Here is a 17,183-nt window from a genome sequence, read left to right as displayed (position 1 = left end):
GGGGGGGGGGGGGTGCTTAAGTTTTCCTCTGAGAAGAAAGTTTATATTGCCATGCTTGAGTATTTCTTCTTGTTTCCAGACTTAGTTTGAATCGGTTTTGAGTTTCAGAATGTTTACGACGTTCAATAAGAAATCATTTCTCCTTTGCCTTAATTCATTACAAAGCTACTATTTTGCTATTATAGATGTATTTCTACTGGGTTGGAAACTCATCTCCCACACACACACACACACACACACACACACACACACACACACACACACACACACACACACACACACACACACACACCACCTGTTTGTAAAGCTTTGGAGCCAACTCATCAAAATAATGCCCGTTACCAAGAGCCTTAACCATCACAACTACAAGTAACCGTATCTTGACCTAATCCCTGACCTTAACCTATCTGTGACCTCAACCTTAACCTTAACCTTAACCTTAACCTTAACCTTAACCACATCAAGACCGTGAAAAACAGTGCTGCAAAGGTCCACCTTTCCCACTAAATTCCAAGTGTTTCTAGATTTCTGACCCCACAGAGTGTGTGAAACAAAAACACACACACACACACAAGTAGCTACCCTTTCACATTCTGGCAGTGTTGAAGTGGAGTAGGATGCTGTGCAGGGATTATACGCGGAAAGTGATCTGTAGTTTGGGACGATGACCTTTTTTTTAAATAAAACAGACCTTTCATTTGTTTTCTGCATGATATCCCTGAGAAGGGCGCCTTCATTGCATAATAGTAGGTTACTAGAGGTTAGGAATTCTCACTGCCATGGATGAAAGTGACTGAAATTAAATGCTTAAACGGTAAAGACAGACGGCTTTTGATACGCCGTTAGAATTCATGCAGTATTTGCTGAACATAAAAAAAAAAGTCTCATGATATAGTGTTTTTATTTGTGCCTTCTTTGTAATGGCAAAGCAGATGTCTCCACTGAGAAAGGTCTGATAGAGGTAAGGAAGCCAGACTGCTTTATGACTTAAACACTGAGTGAATCATATCTGGTGGGCATTTTAAATCTGGCCCATGTGTACTAATCCTGGATTTCAATGAACGCTTCAAGAGCAGCAGTTTTAATAAACACAGCTTGCTATTAGATCTGTACGCATGATCCCTCTTACTTGGCATATCTGGATTTGTTTAAGTTGCTGATTGTGGTTACTAAGCAATCTACACTTATTTCAAATGTTTAAATCATCCATCTGTCTTGACACTTGGTCCTATCTCAGTGATTTGCCCTGTTTCTTAATTTCCTATACGGGCGCATGATAGACGGATCGTGTGCGTGTAAGAGTGCATGCACGAACGTGCATGAGTCTGCACGCATGTAAATGTAGCCGCTCTCCCAGGATGGGACTAATCCCAGGGTGGCAGGAGAGGAGGGAGAGCCAGCACATGTGCAAATCTTTCAACTGTGGTTTGTGATGTTTAGTCTTGCTTCGTCAGCACTTCTTGAACTCAGTCCAGAAAAGCTTTCAATTGCCCATAATTCTAACCTTCCTCCGCATCTTGAAGCCCAATCACCCATTCTGCCCAGGAGACTGTCCCATCACAACATGAAAAAACAGATAAAGAAAATAACAAGCGATATAAAGAAAATAATCAGAAATGTGGTGTTGATTTCCTTCAAGGTAAAGAAATTTGGCCGTTCGTATTTAAGTTTTTTTTTTTTGTTTTTTTTTTGTTTGTTTTTTTACCCAGCAGGGACTTTCCAACTATTACTCATGATCTTTCATCACAAGACATGTTGGCACCATGACGACGAAGGTATCACTTGCTTTTCCTCCCGAACCCTCTGGCTGCCTCCCCCGCCTTCCTCTCCCTTGTCCCCAATTCTCCTCTGAAATTTCTTCAGGGCACCTGATTTGGCTTACAAAACAAGCCGCATTCTGGCAGGAAAGCTGAGGGGATTTCCCCTAATTTTGTGGGCGATAGTCCATCTCTGTCAAAATACAACCCACATTATCATCAGACTGCAACCAAGGGGATAACAGGATGCAAAAATACCACATGCTTCTTTAATCAGGTACTAAAGTTGAAACGTTTAGTCGACTATCACAGATCTAATTTCGTATTCGTTTGCTTCTTATACGAGTTCATTATTAAAAATAACATTATCCTGTTATCTCACACACTGCTTTTGTGTGTGCCAAACCATAAAAGACCAACATGATGCAGCGTTCTCCCTGCACTTTGATTACTCTCCCTCCTCATCCTCAGCTATAGCAACCCTCAGTGACCCAACACATGACAACTGCTCGGTGCAGTAATAACTTTTGCTTTCTTGGCCTTTTGCAGCTGTCCAGTCACCCAGGTCCTCGGTTCATAACAACAGCTGAGGCTCAACCTCTTTACTCGCAGCAACCTCTGTGTCACGGGCGCCAACATCATCTCAAATGCAACAATTCCATGGCTGCTCGCCTTCATCCGCCCTTTCACCTTAAGTAATCCAGACACGCCAACATTAACTGTTCGTTCAACTAAAGTAAACCGAGCTTCATTCAGCGTCAACCTGCTCACAATGCCACTTCAGCAGAACAGTGAAGTCCAAGCTCATGCTCTGATAACAGCCAAACATAAAACACCTACTGTAACTGTTACACCTCATGACCCTGCTCATACGCACTTCCTCCCTGGGCTGAGAGAGAGCAGAAATGATCAACTTACAGCCCAGCACATGGTATTTCTGTGTCATCTTCACTTTCTCGTGGAAAATATAAGACCCACAGGTGGTTAGACTGGCTCTGGGGAGATTTTTTTTTTTTCCCAAAGAAGAGGCCAAGTTCCACCTGTTCTCTCAGTTACCACAGAAACCAGCCACAGCTCAGTAATATGAGCCTCCTCAGCACACAAAGCAAGGCCGTAAATCATTTCTACTCCTGTGCATTTTTTACCTTATACTGACAAAAACATATGTACTTACAGGGGCAGCGCCGTATTCTGTAGATCATAAATGCATTTTATTTTAAAGAGGTGTCATTCATGTCAATGCATGAGAGCAGACCGTGGAAACACAGCCAGTAGTTGGCCACTAGATGGCAGTGCATCACTGTAAATCCATCAATATTGATCCTGGGACCTGCTGCACCACCACGTGCTCAGAGCTACACATTACACACACGTCTCTTAAGACCTGCACATTATTATGCTACTATGGAAGATTTGTGATGCACCTGATTATACAGAAGGCTGAACATTCAGGCAACATGTCTGAATCCTGAAAACTGAATCCTGAAAAAAAGGAGACCTGCTGCTACCTCAGTGGATGCAACAAATCCAACCAACATCTGTGTTTCTTAAATCAGGATATGCAACACAAAGCAACCCATTGTGAACCATCTGTAATCTGATGCTCATTTAAGCTCCATTACCAAGATGCATTTGCCAAGTAAAAATAGTGTGCATTCACTTTCTGGGGACTGTGAGTGAACTTTATCTAGTCCAGGGGTCTGCAACTTTTGTGACCAAAAGAGTACTTTTTACCATTTTCCAACAAATAAAATGTGTCCAGGGCCACAAAATATGGCAATTATCTGAAATAAATTAAAATAAAATTGCTATAGTACATATGAAAAATAAGGTTACATTAATGAAGTGTCACAGGTACAATTTAGATATATTTTATTAAATGTTTTGCTGTTGTGGCTAACTTTTTTTTCCATGGATTTTAATGCTTGAGCCATTTTATACATCTGGGCTGTTATAGCCTCTTTAGGTGTTTATAGCCGCTGTATGTTTCCAAATGGATTGAGCAGTTTTAGCTATATTAGCAAAAAAAATGTTTCCCTATGTGTCTATATGTTCATTTTTCTTCCTTTTTTCCATTGATTTGTTTTCCTTTTTTGATATTTTCCACATTGTATAGCTGTTTTTAGCAATAGAGATTTTTGAAAATCAGCGTGGAATGCAAATAAAAAAAAACATCAAAACAAAAGTTAAGTTATAAAAGTTCAATATTCTGAAAGCTCCATGGAGCTGCTTCAGAGAAGGACCAGAGTCGCAAGTTGCTGACCGTTGGTCTAGTCAGACTTCAGAATGACCCGCTGTGGAAGCTCGCTCTGTCTTGTTTACACTTTGCTGCTTACTTTTACATCTTGTGAAGGTTTTTTTATTCCAAAAGACAATGAAACTCCCTTGAATTCAAAAGACTCACCATACCTACAGATAATGCTCCAATCCAATATGTTTGTTAATTTTCCCTCCCTGCAGAGTCTTTCCATTACTCCCAGTTTTCTACACCACTGAGCTATTTATCTTCACACTTCTGCCTTCATTCTTATAATCTGACAATGTGAACAGTTTAAATCTATCGAACACATTTTTGAGTTTTGTTTTTTTTCTTCTCTCCAATGGGTATCACAGGCCAACTGACAGTGATTCTGAGGATCACTTAAAGTCATGATCCGAAAGCAAAGCTAAAGGTGTGGATGCAAGTGTGGAAGAAAGATGAAAACAAATCAAAATGTATGATTTAAAAAGAATGAATGTCATAGAGACAGATCTTTATTTATGAAGAAGCATGCATACGATAACGTGTTAATTTGCATGACGGGAGCCAAGTAAGTCATGTTTTGTCCGCAGCAGGTCAGAGACTAAATTAAACTGATTCAAATCCTTCCTACAGTTTGTGACGAGCACACCTAATGCCCACAATGGCAGCAAGGGAAACAGGATGCAAGTGGCAGAAACTTATAAATAAAAACTGAAAACACAACCGTGCTGGAATATAAAACAGTCTTGACGCAAACACCTTTATGTGGCCAGAGGTACACGAGCATTTTAATGATGTGAATTCATAAAGACTTCCCGAGTCGCTTTTGTTTGGGCGCACTGTGGTACCTTTAAGAAGCAAACTCGCTTCCTGGTTGGCAGCTGACTAAATTAGGTACTTCATTTTGGCAGCAGACAAACCAGTCTGTAAGACCATATTGATGGCGTTGCTCTTGTTAGGCCTCTTTCACGTTTATTGACTTTCACTTCACCCACCACCGCAGACAAGCAAATATGTAAAATTGGCAAGCCTCATGGGCTGTTCTCTGTTCTGTTTCGCAGGTCTGTTTCTAAACCTTGGTGTTAGTTGTTTTGTTTTGTTCTTCTGTTAGGATGCCATTTGTACATGTGAACAATAGGTAATGCAGAGTGGTCACACCTTTGTAATAATGATTGAACCCCAGCCTTTCAGTTTCTGACCGTCTATAAATAAAGTGTGCTCTTCGTCTTCGTTTCGCTTCCCTGCTGACTCTTCTCACACTCTGTATGCGTTTGATATTCCAGGCAGCCTGACCTGTTTGCTCTCACCGTTTTCGTTTAAGAATTGCTTTACCACCCTTCATTGTAGGTTTGGAAAGTGGGTTAATTTAATGAACGCCTAACCGCGTAGAGGAGGAGCTGCATTTTGGGGAGAGAATTGAATCATGTGGCCATTTTGAGTCTCTGTAGTGATCAACAGCCAATCACTGTGTGATAAGTGCATTACATGTTACACAAACAAGCATCAATACGTATGAAACGGCCAGATTAGAAACTGCCTGACTTGTTTTCCTTCTATGTGGTAAGACATAATACAATTAAAAAAAACTTTGAACCCAAGATAGTTTATATTTCACCTTTAGATGTTTAGATTTTAAGTTCTTGAACAACAAAAATAGCTAAAGGAGCAGCTGTGGCTCAGTTGGTAAAGCTGACGGTTGGCGGTTTGGTGCGCGAGTGAATGGGTGAATGCGACAGATCGTGTGAAAAGCAACGGGACTGCTCAAACAGCAACATGCATAATATCACTACAAGTCCATATAAAGTAGCAGTTTTTGGTTTCAATCTAAAACTTCAATGTCAGGAAAGCTTCCTTTGTTGTGATGTAGTGTATATGCATGTTCAAATATACATAAATAAGACTGAGCCCCAATTACAGTTACAGTGAGAGTGATGGGAAGTTATATTATGTATGTGTCAACTGCAGATAATTATGTGGTTCTTCTACTATAATGTGACAACAAACGACTGTTATTTGTGAAATGCATTTACAATATTAACCATTTATCAGACGAGCGACCACAATTGGTCCTTATTTGTTCACATCTCCCGGACTACTAAAGTTATTCTCATTCCAATCATAACGTACATCATGAAACATTTCTACCAAAACTATGAAAACAAGATTGAGAACAAAATCTTTGTTTCAATTTGCCAATTTCCTTTTGAACAATCATCTCTTCCCTGCACATGAAAATATAAGACACTGACACAGCAATTAATCAAATACACTGCACATAAAGAACTAGAGTAAGTGATGGTTTGGGGTCTTTTGTGTCAGGAAATGGGTTAAAACTATTTGCTTAGGCTTTGTGTCATGATACATATTTTGTTCTTGTGTTTTGAGCTTCTGACTCTTGTTTGGATCAGTGGTGCTGTTTCCTGCCCTGATGTGTTTCACCTGTGCCTGAGTGTGTGATTGTCTTCACCTGGAGGCTGTGCTATTTATTGGGCGTCTTCTGTATGCTCTGGTTGGTGGTTTGTCTGTGCTGGTACCTCTCGTGTCTCAGTATGTGTGCTGTGTGTTTGGACTTTCCTGTGCCTTGGAAATAGTGTCATGTGATCTCCAGGATTTAGTTTTTTTGATCAGTTTGATTTTGGGGTTTTTTTTGTGTAGGAATTAAAAAATGAACTCCTGTTCCAACTATGTCAGTGCCGGATGTCTTGAATCCTCCTCTGAGCTGAATGCAGAACACTTGAATATTTTAAACATTTTTTGCCTCCCAAACAATTGTATTATTGTGACACTGAAAAGGCGTTAACTAAAAACAAAACCAAAATAAAAGTCCTCAATGACACACAAGAGTAGAAATCCTCCAGAGAGAGCAATATGAAGTGACAACCTTTGTTCAAAATAAAGTCTAAAAGTAGACATTTTAGTTTAAGACATTGAACGAGGCAGACAGAACAACAACACATACAGTATTATCAAGATTATGCTGCATTTTTGCTGAATGAATGTGGGTGACAACCTGCTGCCAGGCCTCAGCACTATGGATGATCAGATTGGTTCAGTTCATTTTGCACTGTTTACACTATAATTAGTGGAAATGGCTGATAAATGGACCGATGAATGAAGCATCTTCATAAAAATGTTTATGCAGCACTACATTGCCATAACCTAAATCTGATACTAACATCTCGAAATACTAACATACTGATGTGTCAGAATTTCAAAATATTGTTTAATCCAATGGGTAGATATTCCAGTTTCCACAAGTTCCCTTTACCTACCTTACTCGCTAACTTATCCCAAGAGTATTGCTGGTTTAGCGTTTACTACTTTTTGCAACACAGCTAGAAATCCACTTTTTTATTCCGAACCATTTAAATTTCTAATTCATCTGCATCCTCTTCATTAATGTCAGCTCTGGCGGCCATACAGGCTCATCATCAGCGGTGCACAGCATGTAGTACTCTCATTCGTACTACAAGTGAGTTTGATTATCTGCAGATTGTGTTATCAGGATGCACAGGGTGTGCTCTGAGTTTCATTGTCAGAGAAAACAACCTGGCTCAGTGGGGGAGAAGAGAAGACGAGAGGAGGGGGAGAACCCCTGTGATTAACAGGTATAGTTTCATTCAGCTCTCAGACCATAAACTGGAAGCACTGCTTAGCAACAGCTTCCATCTGAGTCCCTGTTGTCATGGAGACTTGTGCAGGATGCAGCAATGTATTTACCAGCGATCTGGATCAACAGTAAACAAAGACAGACCTGTTACTATGCAAATCGTCTTGCATCAAGTCGCCTATTTCTGTGTGTGCACAATCTAGTTTTAAAAGTTAGTTTGTCCGTCAATTTTAGTTATACCCCTCAAATTACATGGACACCCTATGTTTTTTTGGTTTTTTTTACGTTTTACCTTACTTTACCATCGATGACTAAAAGAAAGACACTTTTTCCTCAATCGGTGAAATGAAAATATTCAAAATGTCTTCAGCACCAAGCTTTGCTGAAAGTGCATGGCCAATTTAGTTCACACAGTGGTTTGCACTCCGGTCTCACAGCAATAACATTGGCTTGCTGCAGTATGCCGGGCCTTTCTGTGGGAGGTTTGCATGTTGCCTCTGTGCCTGTGTGGGTTACTCCAGGTACTTCAGCTTTCTTCTTCAATACAAACACCTGCCTGACGTGACTACATTAGATAGAAACAAATGACGGAAGGAATGCACCGCTGTTTTAAACCATTATATTTTCATTGTAGCTTTTGAAAAAGCAAATAAAATGAAGGTCATTAACATCTGATATCAGGACAAAATGAATATGTATGTTTAATAAAAAAAAATACAGTTGTGAGTGTTTTCAAATAAAAGAAATGTTAAATAAAGCAAGACCAAATCCAATCTAGCTAACTGGCCGTGCTTCTTAACCATCTGTGTGATGACAAGTGTAAACAATGATTACAAAATGACCATCACTTTAAAAAAAGTTTGCCCATTTTCAAGCGAAAACTAAATGCTTTTGTTGTGTATTGGGCAACCAATTACATGACAATGGTGTTTGGAGCTACCCAAAACTTTTTAAAAACACCCCGGCTCCATCTCCATGAAAACAAGGGAAAGTGCAAGTTTTTAAAAACGCTCTGACTCCGTCTCCATGAAAACGAGGGGAAAAAGCATTTTCAGCATTCCTGTCGCTTCTGCGTAAATTAACATCATTTTCAAAATGTTGCCGTGTAAACGTCAAATGTTTCTGAAATGAAAATGCAAATAAACCTTGTGGTGTAAATGGGGCCTGAGACATGGGGAAATTGTCCACAGGTGTGTGACTGAGTGTGTGACTGTCGCCCGCTGAGATTGGGATTAAGGGATGCTTTGCTTCAGGATCCTAAATCATCCCTACCATTGCTTAATTTCAAATAAATAACTAGTCATACCTGGGGTATTTAATATTTACATTTTTTTACATTGACCATTAAAAAAACTAAATCCTCAAAAGCCTATACGGGTTCTCTGACGGCCTTGTAAACAACAAACACTCTTACACCCGTGCGTGTATTTGCAGGTGAGAACGAAAAGTTCGAAAAGTAAAAGTAAAAAATGAGGAATAGTGTGTAACGCAATCACAAGCGCCCTGAGACCTTGGTATTGACCCCAGTGCAGAGCTGAAACCATAACCGATACTGATACGATGCTGTTATTGGAGAATTTACAGTATTTGTCTGGGATGGGTGAGTCATAAATCACAGTCGGACATGTTTTCAGTACCTGTTTTCTGAATTAAAGGCCACGTGACCATTGCAGTAAAAATAATGACTCTTATATAACAACGCGGTTATGTCAGGGGTGTGTGCACATTACTCAGACTCCATGTGAAGAATCAACTACACTTGCATTGCACCGACTCGCGTTAACAATAATGTCTTTTTAGGTGGGTTTTTTGTTTTTTTTCTCCAACATGCCCTTATAATACCGCTAAAACCTTTATCTGAAAACTCTCAGCACTCTCACATGTTCACTGTTACTGTCTTTATTGACTCAACATTCATAATTTGCCAGCTCCTTTGCGAAAGGGATGCCAAGGGGAAGCAGACAAAGAACCGAAGTGACCCACCCGTGTATGTCAAGAGAATCCTAAGATGCTCCAAATCTGTTAATCAGCATGTGACTCCAGGATCCCCGTGGTGTGCACATGCACACGCACGTTTGGAGTACACGTTTGTGTTTGGGTGCACACATTTGGGCTTCACACACACGCTGAGAAAAAGAAAGTATGACTGGCTCCAGCATCCCCTGATGCTGAACTGAATGGATGGATTTATTGAAACGAGTTTAAAGAAATGATAATTAACTATTGAAACGACAAACAACACAATGAAATATGTTTTGGGGACATGAACCTAACAATTCCAATGAATTACACAGGAACAAATAGAAAAGGTAGGATTTCTTTTTATTTTATTTCTTTTGAGGGGAAACTATCAAAGGTTACCCGATAATAGAATAAATGCTAAGAAATATGAATTTCCCAACATTAACAACCTTTAATTGCAGTTTAGAAAAGCTTTTTTGAAAACTTTAAGAGAATTTCACATCACTGCTATCATTCCTTTTACACTTTTGTCTTTGTTCCAGCTTTTCATCCAAATTGATTTCTTTTTCTATTGTCAACAATAGTTTTTGTTCCCACTATAACACTGTGCACTTTACGTAACTCAGCACTTAAATGCGATGCATCATTTACCCCTTGTTAGAGAAGAATGACTCAGCTTAAAGTGATTTTTCAAGGCACAAGAACACATTTGGACTTCTATTTCAGCAGGCTTAAATGTCTTGGGCGAGTCTCTTGAGGTCAGATGTGCACCGTGGAGCAATATAAAGTAGGAGGGACTCAAAGAAGTTGATAAAAGACATGTTGACTTTGCAGCTTGTTTGTTGTCTTCATTCTTTAAATTCATACCAACAATTTGTGACTCTTGCTTGTTACAAACTTTCGTTGAAAATGAAAAACGACAATATAGGAGATATTCATTTCCTTCAAAAAGAAGAATTTCACTATCCATGCAAATATTTTTTTTAATATAAGTGCATAGCTAGTTGACAAAGCATCACGGTGACATGGCAAAATACCACTATTGATTTCTTGCTTCAGACTATTCATATTTCTTCACTTTCCCTTTTTTCTTATATCACTTCTAAGCTAAAGGACCTCATAAGCTCTGCCAGTAGCTACGTACATGGACAAAAGGTAAACGGCACTATTTCAATATCATCTTACTCCAGATTACAAACAGCTCAGAGAGACGGAGAGAGATCCATTGCATCACTGCACGTTGAACATTGTACATTTTTCCCAACCTTAGCAAATACTAAGCTTGCACAGTGGCCATTATTCAGTTCCCCACTGGCTTTTTCTATTTTTTCATAAATGGCATTGTGTACCCCTGCTGTGGTCAGTTGAGGAGGCGCGGACATGCTTTTGTGTTGTCGCTGAGCATGCGGTATAGTTCGGTCATCTGGTGTTTGCATGCCGGTGTCCGTATTCTGAGAGGGCACAACCTGGGACATATTACTAAATCCATTAAAGTACCTGATGCCAAAAACAGGTGGAGTTGAGGATGGAGCCAGTACCTGCGGTGTAAAAGGAGCAAAAGTTAACTTTTGAAAGTTTTGGTTTTCCCAAACTGACCATGTTCTCATGTTAGAAATTTTTAAAGTGCCTGATGCTGTTTGAGACAGCTTTAAAGGTTCACAGAGGGGGAAACGGCTGTTTTTGTTATAAGTATACTGTAGTGTTTTAGATGACGGTGTCTTAAAAAGGACACAGACAACAGACATCCCTGCTTTCAATCAGACACTGTCTGCAGTTGCGTTGCAGCTGTGCACTTGACTGATCTCAAAAGGAAACAAAATAGCCTGAGTGCAAAATTCTCTCAAGGAAGGTTACTTTTTTTTTTTTTTTTTCATCTAACGAGTAATTCATACCATTTAATGCCTCAGCAAAACAACCATGATGAGGTGTTTTGAATTACTGGGTTCTGCCAGACGCATGCAAATGCCAGTGGAGGGCAGTGGGGACTAATGTGTGTATATAATGGCTGGTGTGCTCTGGTAGGGAAAGGAAGAAAAAAAAAAAAAATTAATGGTTTCAAGTGCGTAATGGAGGGCAGGGGAAATAATGTGGCTTTATGTCTTGGCCAATATGAAGTACATCTGTTACACTAAGTGGAAATATATGAATACATGTCTAACTGTGATGCAGAGTTGGTTGGGTTTTCTGGGATTGTTGCAGCAGAGTCCATCAGGTACAACTTAGCAACATCTTGTCGTCTTGTTTTTCTCAGTTGGACTGATAAATGATACTACAAAACAAGGGTTTGGTCAAAGTAACGACCATGTTATAAGTAACTTAGCAATCTATTGTTTTATTTCAGTAAAAGTGTAAAATTGAAGCACAAAATAAAGGATTGTTAAAATACCATGTGGGTTTTCCAAATGCATCCTGTCAAATGGCTTTTGCCTCATAAAGTGTGTGATTACAAAGTGGGAGCAGACAACTGTAATCAATTAGCAAATGTGATCATAAGAAAGATTCAAGAGTATGTATTTTCTTATTAAAGCCCTGAAATATGCTATAGAGGAAGAAAAAGGGAGAAAACCACTTACAATCCAATTCCACCTCAATGCTGTCGAAAACAATCACATAGAAATAATAGAGAGGGAAAAAAATTAATATTCAGTGTCCTTCCACTAATAATAACACTGTGGTTTGGTAATGACTGAATGTGAACGTGTGTGACTGTCTGGGGGACAGGATGAGGTTGCATCCTGCCTCTGTTGGATTGGATCGGCTCCAGCATCCACGACCACAAATTGGCTGCAGGACAGAGGTGGAGGGAAACCTCCAGCAGGACCAGATTCACAGGCGAGCGCCTTCTTCTTCGAGCGATTGCCGCTCGGGAATGGCAAGAAGAAAAAAACAACAGGGCAGAGAACAACAAACTTTCAAAGTATTGTTGACAGTATTCTGGTTTCTAACTTTGCACAAGTGCAGCTCAGATGCAACAACACGTGCTTCCAGTAGAGAGAGACATTAAGTATTCATCCTTCCCCGTCAAAGGCCTACACATGCAAAAACTAAACAAAATCTTCTTTCAGCTCGAGGTATTGACCGGACACCCAAATGCTTCACCGTGTACAGTTTGATGAATTACTTCCTCCATCCAGTGGTCTGTGTTCAGCACGTGAATCCTTTTAAAATGATATGCACATGTATTAACACCCTCCTTGCACGTGGATATCTGATTAAGACTTTCATTTTTTGCTCCCACTTCGTCATTGATCTCTTTTTCTTCTGCTACCACGGAATAAAGTCACATATTATTGCGTGACTTTTTGTACACACAGCTTTTGTCATCGTTGTGAGTGACTTCTTCTATTTTTAAATCATCCATTGTATGCATTTTCTCATTAGGAAATGATCATTTTTATCCCATTGTGTATTTTAATCCGTTGACTGCGAGTGCAAGGTTTCTTTTCATTGACTTCCTGCATCCCTCTTTTGGTGGTAAATGTTACACACAGAGAAGCAGACTCTCCTTCACTGCCCAGACACAGATACACACAAACACGAACTGACATCAGTTCATTACTTTATACAATTAACTTTCGAGACTGTATGTACACAGACCTCCCAGATTCCACAGACCTGTGATGACCATCAGCCCTGCACGTGTCCTCTCATTTCCCCCTTATGGCACAGCTGTACTTGTTGTTTAGTGACTGCCTGAGCTAGTGACTTGACCCACCTGGGGTCCACCTACTTGTATTTCTGTGTTTGTGTGGGTCAACGTCTTCACACATCCGTGCCTGCATGCACGTGCTAATATGTTCGGCAAGCACTGTACTCGGAGTGCCTTGATTAGAAAAGATTCTGAGTTTAGTTGTATTAGTATGTCACTGAGAGCAAACGACTCACGTGCCTGCAATGAATAGGAGATGGTCCCTTACACTTTATCAGTAGCTTAGCACTGTGATAGCTGTGATGCAAAGAGCTGCAATAAGGACCCATTCTTTCAATATTGCTGTAAATACCATTAAAGCTTTGAAAAATACATGCGAGGGACACTAAATCTGCAAATTCACGGCTGTTGCTGCTGACTTTCCTCAACTACAAAAATAAAATAAAAATAAAATGTGATTGTCACACTAAAAACAAAATAAATTATATGCTAATAAAGTGATATAAGATAAATATACAAAAGCCTCCTGCATGTGTCTACGTGTTGCAAGGAATCTCAATGTGTCTTTATCAAGTGCTTTCTTCAATGGTTCTTTTTTTCCCACATTTAACCCTTTACCTCTTATTCTTCACATCCACCAGGCGCATCACTTTTTACTCCACTGGGGCTCAAAGTCTCTCCAAACCAGAACCAAACAGCCAAAATCAGCAGGATTAACAACACTGTCTTTTTCTTCTTTATTTGGGTTAAAAACATGACTCCAAATGAATTGCGTGCAGAGATAATTCCACTGCAAACTAACAAATAGATCTTTTGACATAAACTACAGTGATTACTGTGAACACGGTGAGGTTACACACTTGCTCGCAGCTCAAACACAGACAGACAGACAAGCACACAGACATTTTCATACCTCCACCACCTCTCTCCAGTCATATGTTCCGTGGACTGTGACAGTGAATTCTTCGGTCCAATTGGAGAATTTTAGTTCATCTAGATTTGGCATTTCAAAAAAATGATTAACTGTTCCGCAGCCTTTTCTAAATATGATTTAATGCTGTCGCTTTGTATTCTTCTTTGGCTGCTACACTGACAAATATCTGTTAGTGGCTGCTTAATGGAATAGACAGATGTGAGAACATGTCAGCTTTTCATTGGAGCTGTGGTGTTAAAACGGAAAGAGAAACAATGATTTTGTTCCAGTAGCAGCTGGTTATTAAATCCTGGTTGTCTATTTTATTTTATTTTTTTAAGAAGATTAAAACCGTCTTGGGAACCAGAGCATCATTACAGTAAGCTGTCGCTTAATTAGGTCTTTGGAGAAGAAAGCAAATTCCCTCAGCAGCGATGGGATAGATGTGTTTATGTAGGGTTTGTTCAAATGAGACAAAAAGAGGCAAAATGAGGAGGAATAAAACGTGAGAGGATGAAAAGGGATATAAAGGGAAAAGAGATCTCTGTGCAGAGCTCGTTTAGGATGGTTTGGTGTCCTCTTGTGGACAAAACACAAAATTATATTAGTTGAATACAGGCTGAGATAAAACACAATTAATCTCTTTCATTTATATCATATACAATCGGCACGATCAGCTTTGCCTTGAAAATCTGAAAAATCAATGTTGTTGTTTGTTTATGTGGGTGATGCTTCTAGTAAAGAAATTATAATGTGAAAGTCTGAAACTTTCCAAAAACAAACGACCTGAAGCAAAAGATTTTCTTCTGTTATTCAGTAGTGTTATTGTGTGTTTTGTTGTTGTCATTTGTATTTATTTATGTTTGACGTCCTCATATTTCCATGTCTCTTGTTCACGACAACCACTTTGAAGATAATGGCATGCATGTCAAGGGCTTTGCTTTCTGAATACATTCGGAGAATAAAGTTAATTGACCTTTAGTCCTCACTCTCATTAGTTTGTCCCTCTCAGTACAAGCTGTTCAAGCCAAATTTGACACGCAAGAATTGCAGAATCTCCATTCGTCTCATAAATCTGATTGTTTTTCTGACTGCGGTCCAACAATTGTTTCAACAGTAACTCCGCAAAATTAAAATATGTGAGTTATGTTCCAGGTGGACACACAGAATGGTGAAGTTCTTTCAAAGACTCTGTACGAAGTGGATATGGGAGAATGGCTGACGTCATGTAGCAACATATTGATAATACTTATGCAACTCGCGCTATCAATAGCCATTCTGATTTGGTGCAGCAGCCATTGTTGGGTAAAATTTGATTATGTTCCGAAGTGAGATTTTGAAAAGCATTCTATCATTGTTTTTACTTTACATTTTGCATACGACCAAACTTTTTCACAGACCAGATTGGATTATATTCTTCCTTTGACTAAAGGGCCAACCAGCTGAGGGAAAATTCTTTGTCACTCAGAAGAATTTTTAATAACATAACAATGGTGAATATATAAAATACATGTTTAGAGAGTGTTTTTTCTTTTTTTTTCAAGCACTTTTGGTAACAAAAAAAAGCCATATAGTTGATAATTTCAGTTTTTCTTAAAGGAATATTATGTGAAAAAGATCACGAGGAAACAATGTGACAATATGTGTCGAATATACTCAATGTTCATCCATCCCATTTACACCAGTGGAATAATTAGAGTCACTAAAGATCTTCAATTGCATGTTTTTGGACTGCCCTGTTAAAACTGGAGCCTCCATACAAAATAGTTCATATGCACATCGTGTAAAAACTCCTAGCAGCTGACGAGAGTTTAATTCTGTAGAAATATGCTTTTCATGCAACATGACTCTTCTCTCACAGGTGTACAGACAGGCCTGGAAGAACATCTAAAAATAGTAGATGTATTTCTGGATGGGAGTAAAATCATCCACAGATGTTAGGAGGAAACAAAGTGTATTTTGCCAGTACTTTGCACCCCGGAGTTGCTGATGCATTCAGTCGGAACAGAATCAAAGTCACGGACCCCTGAGAAAATATTTTCCACTCCCCTGATAACAGTAAGGAAGTATTATGCCTTTTTATTACATCTCACTCCCAATGATGGTACACACAAGACAACAGAGAATAATGAGTGGACAGCAGATGACTATGTGATGTTTCACTTTGGCTGATGTACAAACAAATATTCATTCATTTACAAAGCATATTGATCTTTCTAATCTTTTTATATGCTTTTTTACTTGTACAAATTAATAATATTTGGATGTGGGCCTCTGTTCTGATCAGTGTAGAGATGTTTCTTCTTAATTAACAAGAATAAAAGCAACTCAAGTTACATCCTATTGGTTTGAATCAAGTCTGAAAATACCCCGCTACCACATCTGCTGCTCAGACTGATAAAAGGATTTCTGTTAAATTTTAAATTGGAAAGGCTCCTGATTTGGTGTTGGGACATTGTCGCTTGCACGTGAGGCAAATATTCTGTTGTTAAAATTCTTTGTTTGAGGTGTGCCACTTTAAAAACAGCCGAAAATAACTGATGGGGTGATTACAAAGTAATTTAATAATGAGCCGACTGTTGGTCTTATTGACTTTTTACTTACCTCCTGGTTTGTTAAAACTGGTGAGTAATACCCTTCGTAGTGTATCAGTGTATAAACAGACAGTGTGTGTCTGTGTGTCAGTGGTGTCTGGATGTGTTCCCGAGTGGATTTCTCAGCGTGGGCCCGGCACGTGTGTGTGTGTGTGTGTGTGTGTGTGTGTGTGTGTGTGTGTGTGTGTGTGTGTGTGTGTGTGTGTGTGTGTGTGTGTGTGTGTGTGTGTGTGTGTGTGTGTGTGTGTGTGTGTGTGTGTGTGTGTGTGTGTGTGTGTGTGTGTGTGTGTGTGTGTGTGTGTGTGTGTGTGTGTGGGGCCTATGCTTGGGTTTTGTATCTACCAATAGGTTGGGGTGATAGGGATTCACGATTGCAGCTGAGTGCTGGGCCAGACCACTGACAGTTAAAGGTACAGCGGTCAGTGTCTGAGTTCTATAACTGTTCGACAGGCTCAA

This window comes from Lipophrys pholis (genome assembly GCF_963383615.2).
Source record: "Lipophrys pholis genome assembly, chromosome: 19".
Classification (NCBI taxonomy): domain Eukaryota; kingdom Metazoa; phylum Chordata; class Actinopteri; order Blenniiformes; family Blenniidae; genus Lipophrys; species Lipophrys pholis.
Note: the sequence above shows the minus strand (reverse complement) of the source record.